This window comes from Colobus angolensis, unplaced genomic scaffold, assembly GCF_000951035.1.
Source record: "Colobus angolensis palliatus isolate OR3802 unplaced genomic scaffold, Cang.pa_1.0 Scaffold68, whole genome shotgun sequence".
Lineage (NCBI taxonomy): Eukaryota > Metazoa > Chordata > Mammalia > Primates > Cercopithecidae > Colobus > Colobus angolensis.
In genome coordinates this window covers 8,415,320-8,422,302 of record NW_012120487.1, presented here as the reverse complement: position 1 = coordinate 8,422,302, position 6,983 = coordinate 8,415,320, and positions in this window count along the sequence as shown.

Sequence of the window (6,983 nt, the reverse complement as noted above, 5' to 3'; positions counted from 1 at the left end):
CCAGGCTGGTCTCGAATACCTGACCTCAGGTGATCCGCCACCCTCGGCCTCCAAAAGTGCTGGGATTACAGGCGTGAATCACTGCACCCAGCCTATAATTCAGTTTTTAATAATGTCTGTGTTTATCAGCTGGCTCACAAAATTCCTAAAAATTTAATGATTGGCTCCCATGAAGTGGCTTCCTACTGACTGTGCAGCTTACACACCCCTATATGTTCTAGATGGGATCTGATTGTGCTCTACTGGGTCTTTTAGTTAGACAAAGGGGAGAAAGCAAAGTTGACTCTTGCTAACTGACCACCAACTCCAACCCCCTCCCTAGCTTTGCAGAACAACTAAGAAATACACTGAAAGCTTCAGTGTAGCAAATACTACAAGTTAGCTGACCCAAGACCCATTCTTGACCATTTTCTCCCTTGGCTACCTCTACTTATAAAGGGTGGAAAAGCTAAATACTCTCTTTCTCAACTTCCTGCGGAGCTGAGTGGCCAATGAGACATAAGAAGTGCTGGTGGACAGTGGTCTGGAAATGCTTTTTGCTTTCCTGATAAAAGGACTAGGTGGGTCACTTACCCTTCCTCCGTGCTTAAGATAGTATAGGCTGGACACAGTGGCTCACGCCTGTAAACCCAGCACTTTGGGAGGCCAAGGCGGGCAGATCGCGAGGTCAGGAGTTCAAGACCAGCCTGACCAACATGGTGAAACCCCATCTCTACTGAAAATACAAAAATTAGCCGGGTGTGGTGGTATATGCCTGTAATCCCAGCTACTCGGGAGGCTGAGGCAGGAGAATCACTTGAACCTGGGAGGCGGATGTTGCTGAGAGCTGAGATCACACCACTGCACTCCAGCCTAGTGACAGTGCAAGACTCCGTCTCTAAATAAATAAATAAATGAATAAAAATAAAGATGTTAGTATGATATATGGAGCTGTGGCAGCAATTTTGAAACCATGAGTCAAAATGCCTGAAGAAAAGGCCAGGAGAATTGAACAGCTATTAGCCATAGGTTTAGTGGGCTCCCAGACTAAAACTGAACCAACAGATTCCAACATCAGACTTGGTGCTCTGTCATCCAGGCTGGAGTGCAGTGGCACAATCTCAGCTCACTGCACCCTCCGCCTCCTGAGTTCAAGCAATTCTCCTGCCTCAGTCTCTCTGGTAACTGGGATTATAGGTGCACATCACCACACTGGCTAAATTTCTGTATTTTTAGCAGAGACAGGGCTTCACCATGTCGGCCAGGCTGGTCTCAAACTCCTGACCTCAGGTGATCCACCCACCTCAGCCTCCCAAAGTGCTGGGATTACAGGCGGGAGCCACCATGCCGGACCAATCTTCTTTATGCTCTTATGTTGAGTTTTCTGTTATTTACAGCCAAAGCTACTCCTATCCCATACACATAGGAATTTTATCTCTTGTGGCTTCTATCACCACCCCAAGAGCTAAAAAGGGAGTAAGAGGAAAGGCGACTCATATGCCAAGCATGGTGCTGAGTGGTTTCCATGCTTCATCTTCTTTAAGTTTCACAACAACTTTATGAGAGATGACATTCACAAAAATGTGTCATTTATTATGGCTAGTCATAATTTCTGTTTTTAAGGACTATCCCACAGCACTGAAGTTATGTGGACTTTGAAAAATTAATTTCAGCATAAATGTACAAAGGTTTGAACACTTATCCTTCTTCAGCAAATTAAAAATACATCACACAGACATTTCCTTCGGGTAAATTAGACAAGAACTACACACTGCCAGACATAGCATTCATACCTAACTTCTGCCAAGCAACCAAGGTTCCATTAACAACACACTGGAAACACCTTTCCTTTTGTCAAAGTTTGCCTGGGTTTCAAGGAGATTAAGGAAAATGTTGTCCTCCTCAGGGCTCAGTGGCATCCACTAGGGAGGAGGAGGCAGTGGTACTTTCTTTGGTGTGGGCTGGTCCTCTCTTAGGCAGCCATAGACCTGTATTTCTCACGAGTCTAAACTCTCCCAGTGAGGGTCAGGAGGGAAATGAAGGAGAGAGTACAATTCCAGGGCTCAAACAGCCAGGCCGCCAGGAGTTTAGAAGTCCCTGAGCCTTTGTTATATATGGAAACAGGAGGCTTCCCTGGTATGAGTCAGGAGGACTGGGAAACTACAGAAGGTCATGAGGGACAAAAGGAGAGTCAAGGTGACAGATACTACATCATAGAAACAACAAACCACAGAGAAAACAAACAAAAAAAAACCATGGACTTTGGAGTCAGACAGATCTGACTTCAAATCTCAGTTCCATCACTTAACTAGCTATGTTCCCTGAGACTACTGTTTTGTCTAAGCTCCTTTCTGGATTTCTGAAAACACATCTCCTATGCCACAAAGAGGGTGTGAGATTGAGTCTAAACCAATCACAGTGTCAAAAGCATTCAAACCAGAGCAACTCCATCTTGAATAGGGACTGGGTCAAATATGGCTGAGACCTACTGGGCTGCATTCCAAGGAGGTTAGACATTCTTAAGTCACAAGATAAGATAAGAGGTCAGCACAAGATACAGATCACAAAGACCCTGCAGATAAAACAGGATGCCGTAAAAAAGCGGCTAAACCCCACCAAAACCAAAATGGTGACAAAAGTCCTCATTGCTCATTATATGCTAATTATAATGTATTAGCATGCTAAAAGACACACACCAGCACCATGACAGCTTACAAATGCCATGGCAACATCTGCAAGTTACCCTATCTATTTTACCCAAGTCTAAAAGAGAGAAGAACCCTCAGTTCTGGGAATTCGTCAGCCCTTTTCCAGAAAACTCATGAGTAATCCACCCCTTGTTTAGCATATAATCAAGAAATAACCATAAAAATAGCCAACCAGCAGCCTTTGGGGATGCTCTGCCTATGGAATAGCCATTCTTTTGTTTCTTTATTTCCCTAATAAACTTGCTTTCACTTTACTCTATATTCTCACCCTGAATTCTTTATCAAACTCTCTCTTGGAGTCTGGATCAGGACCCCTTTCGGTTAACAATGGTACCCATTTTCCTCCATAGAGACAGACAGCAGAGGGGCTGGCCTTGCTGGCCAGAGTCCCTCTCCAGAATCTGGTTAAGTGGGGCAGCAGTAGTCCTTTCCTCTCTAGCTGCAGAGTGTTAGGGAGTGAATCTAAGCTGTGCACAGCCATATCCTCATTCTTGTGAGGACATCTGTCTGTAAAAGACTTGACAAACACAGAAGCAGAGATAGGAGAAAGAACCTCGTTGGTTTCGGTGTTCCAAGCTTGTTGGTTCCAGGAACTAATAACACTCCTTTCCTCTGAAGCAAGTTTGAGCTCAATTTCTGTCACATGCAACAAGTCCCAAGCCCATCTGTAAAGTAGGAATAGTGATACCTAATCCTAAGATGTTGTGAAGATAAAATAACCTGTAATAAAGAACTCAACAGTTCAGCCTGCTTGTGACTGCTTGGTATCTGCTTTAACAGATACCATGTATTTGTTCATCAAAGTGTCACTATCACCAATGAACACTAATTACACAAGAGGTTACTAGATTTTCTTTGGGAAGAAAATAATGAAGAAATGATTTGAGAAATGCTTAACAAAATCCTTCCTAAGGAACCTACCAGAGTTTCCAATCTTCAGATCTGCATCATGAATTCCCAACTACACCAAGTAATATGACCACAAAACCCTATGTCAGAGAGCGTCTTTGAACATCTTGGGAACCACTCTATGATATAAGTGGCTAACTCAGTAGTTGTGCTATGGCAAATACTGCTGCAGTGAGAGTTTGACTTTCTGGTGACTTTCAGTTCCTTTTCTACATGGGCAAAACTCTGACAGCTTTTACCCCAGCACTGGTAATTACTATGAGACTTGGAAAAGTCACTTCAACTCCCTGAGCCTCAGTTTCTTTATTTGTAAGATGACAATGTTAGACTCCATAACCTTTTAAGCCATGCAACAATGTATTTCTTTGCTTGTGGGAGTATAGAAGGTTCCGGGAGGATCAACTGCACTGTATGGATATCCTGGGTCTATGAGGGTCAAGAAAAGCCCAGGTGTTGAGTGAGAAAAAGGGAGCAGAAATGGTATACTGCATGAAGGTTCAGAGCAGACACCAGGATCAGCTAAGCTACTTGGAGATTGTACTCCAATATTCTAATGTAAGTAATCTTTGGATTAACTAAACTTTCTTAAATTGAGGCTTCTTTTGACACCACATTCTGTGGATTCATACATTTTAGGTTTGAATGGAATAAAATTAAAGCCTTGAAAAACAAAGAGTTAATGTAACTGAATGTTTGCTCTATGGGTCCTCAAAGGCCAAGAAAACCTAACAAAAAAAGGTGGTAAGGAACGAAGATCATACAACTCAAACCTCTAAACTCCTGAATGTTGTGTTTCTTATGTTCCTATTCAGTTCAAATTTAACCAAGATACCCATAAACTGAACCTTCTTCTCTTCTACTATCCTAAGCTAACCAGCAGATGCTTAGTAAGCATGAAGAATAAAGTGTCATGAAACAACGAAGGAAAAGATCCTTTGAAAATTGAAAAACACTCCACAGATATATTATTTTTATTACTATTCATCTGTTTAAAGTGTAATTTTGGCTTAACCACAGACATGACTTCACGGAAGTAATTCATCAGTTCTGCCCTTCATATAAAACAAATGCAGTCATGGATGGGAAAGATTAACTAGAAAATGATGGTGAACGTCTTTGAAAATTGAGGGTCACTGCGATGCTTATTAATTAATAGTAGCCATACAATTGTGATGTTATAAATAGCTTTACATTCGAGCAGCACCCAGAGTAACCTGCTATTTTTTCGCTTATTGCCATTTTGATTTAGTCCATTCCTCCACTAACCTATAATTAGCACAACACCCTGGAAAATTAATCCAGCCTGGTGACTCAACATCAGGGAAATGAAACAGACTTCTAAATCATGTTAGAATTAAATTGGAGCCCGAGGGCTAAGTCCTCATGCTTTCAGAGGGAACTAAAAGCCTCAAACCCTGATTTTTCAGCTAAATATAGGGGAGTCCATCTTTCTAAACAACTGAGTTTCAACATTGCTATCAAGGTACACATATTCCTTTTTAGAATTTTCAATCAGTTATAGAATAAGAAAGAGAATTGCAAGCTGTTACATTATAACTATGTATTTTCAAATATTTCTTGTAAGAATGTGGCTTTGGAGAAGCTAAACCTGCTAACCAAATTAAGATAAACTGCCCCAATCTCCATCTCCTGGAGGAGATTCTGGGGTCAATCTGAGCAGGAGGGTTTTGAGGGGCTGGACTGGCAGAGGAAGTCTTCTGCTAGAAACTATGCGATTGCTGAAATCTGAGCATTCTCAGAGCCCGTGGAAAGAGGTATCCAATAGCCAGAAGAGACCACATGCAGATCAAAAGCAATATGGAAAGCTGGAACATGGGACCAGCTATCCAGGAGCAGGGAGATGAAAATAAGTATCAATGAGGTAAAAATGGACAGTGTGGGCTGGGCGCGGTGGCTCACGCCTATAATCCCAGCACTTTGGAAGGCCAAGGCAGGTGGATCACCTGAGGTCAGTAGTTCAAGACCAGCCTGGCCAACATGGTGAACCCTTGTCTCTACTAAAAATACAAAATGAGCCAGGCATGGTGGCAGGCACCTTTAATCCCAGCTACTTGGGAGGCTGAGACAGGAGAATCGCTTGAACCTGGGAGGCAGAGGTTGCAGTCAGCCAAGATCACACCACTGCACTCCAGCCTGGGCGACAAGAGTGAAACTCCATCTCAAAAAGGACAGTGCGTACTTGGGGCACTTCTCCCAAAACAAGCTTTGCTTGCTTCCCCTGACATATAGTGTCACGGGTAGGTCAGTATGCTGAGTTAAAGGCTAGGAACTAGGTCATCAGATAAATAAATAGATCCTTTCACCTTTCTCTTTTTTTGCTAAATCTTTTCACTTGCTAAATTAAATAGCCCCAGTGTCCTTTCCTTGTAAATGCTTATTAGCTTTGGCTGTTTTATTTCCAACTGTTTGCATGGGATATGATTGTGGAAGCGTGCAGGCAAACTTTCCTAGTTTTAAATCTTAGCTCATCTAAGGCCAAAGCCATCACCTTTCCTCTGGTCAAACTTTGACTTCAGAAAATACCACCAGTATTGTTTCAATTGCCCAGCCTTAAAATCTAGTAGTCTTTCCTTTCCCTTGATCATCAAACCTAATTGCCAGATCCTGCAGAATTTACCTTACTTCTGCAAGCTGCTTTTCATTCTCATCACCCAGCTGCTTATTTGATCTTTTATATCCAATGCACTAATGCTAGTTTAATCTTCTTAAAGCACAGCTTCAATCATGGTATTCCCCGACTCAAACATTTAATGGTTGCCTACTGCCTAATGAATCAAGGAAAAGTCCTGGGTTTGGCAGTCAAAACCTTGGTCTTAGCTCCCATGTCTCCTCTACTTGACAATCCAGTATCATGCATTTTTTAATGCTGTGACTACCAGATATAAATCCAGCTCGACTACTACCAGTAAAAGGTATTCCAAAGTGGAGGTGGTGGAACCAATTTGCAGTGCCCAGGAAATAGGTCTACCTTAGTGATGGGGGCTCAGAGCAACTCGTTGCTGCTGCTGCTGCTGGAAAAATAACTAAAAGCTAATGTTGGGTTGTCATTAGATCAGTCACATTATCAGTCACATTATTTCTTATGTGAAGGACAATACCACGTTAAATTTCCAATGACTCTCCATTTGGGAATATACTGTCTTTACTAAGGGATAGGGAAACTTAAGAATTATCTTTTCTCGGCCGGGTGCGGTGGCTCAAGCCTGTAATCCTAGCACTTTGGGAGGCCGAGGCAGGTGGATCACGAGGTCAGGAGATCGAGACCATCCTGGTTAACACGGTGAAACCCCGTCTCTACTAAAAATACAAAAAACTAGCCGGGCGAGGTGGTGGGCACCTGTAGTCCCAGCTACTCGGAGGCTGAGG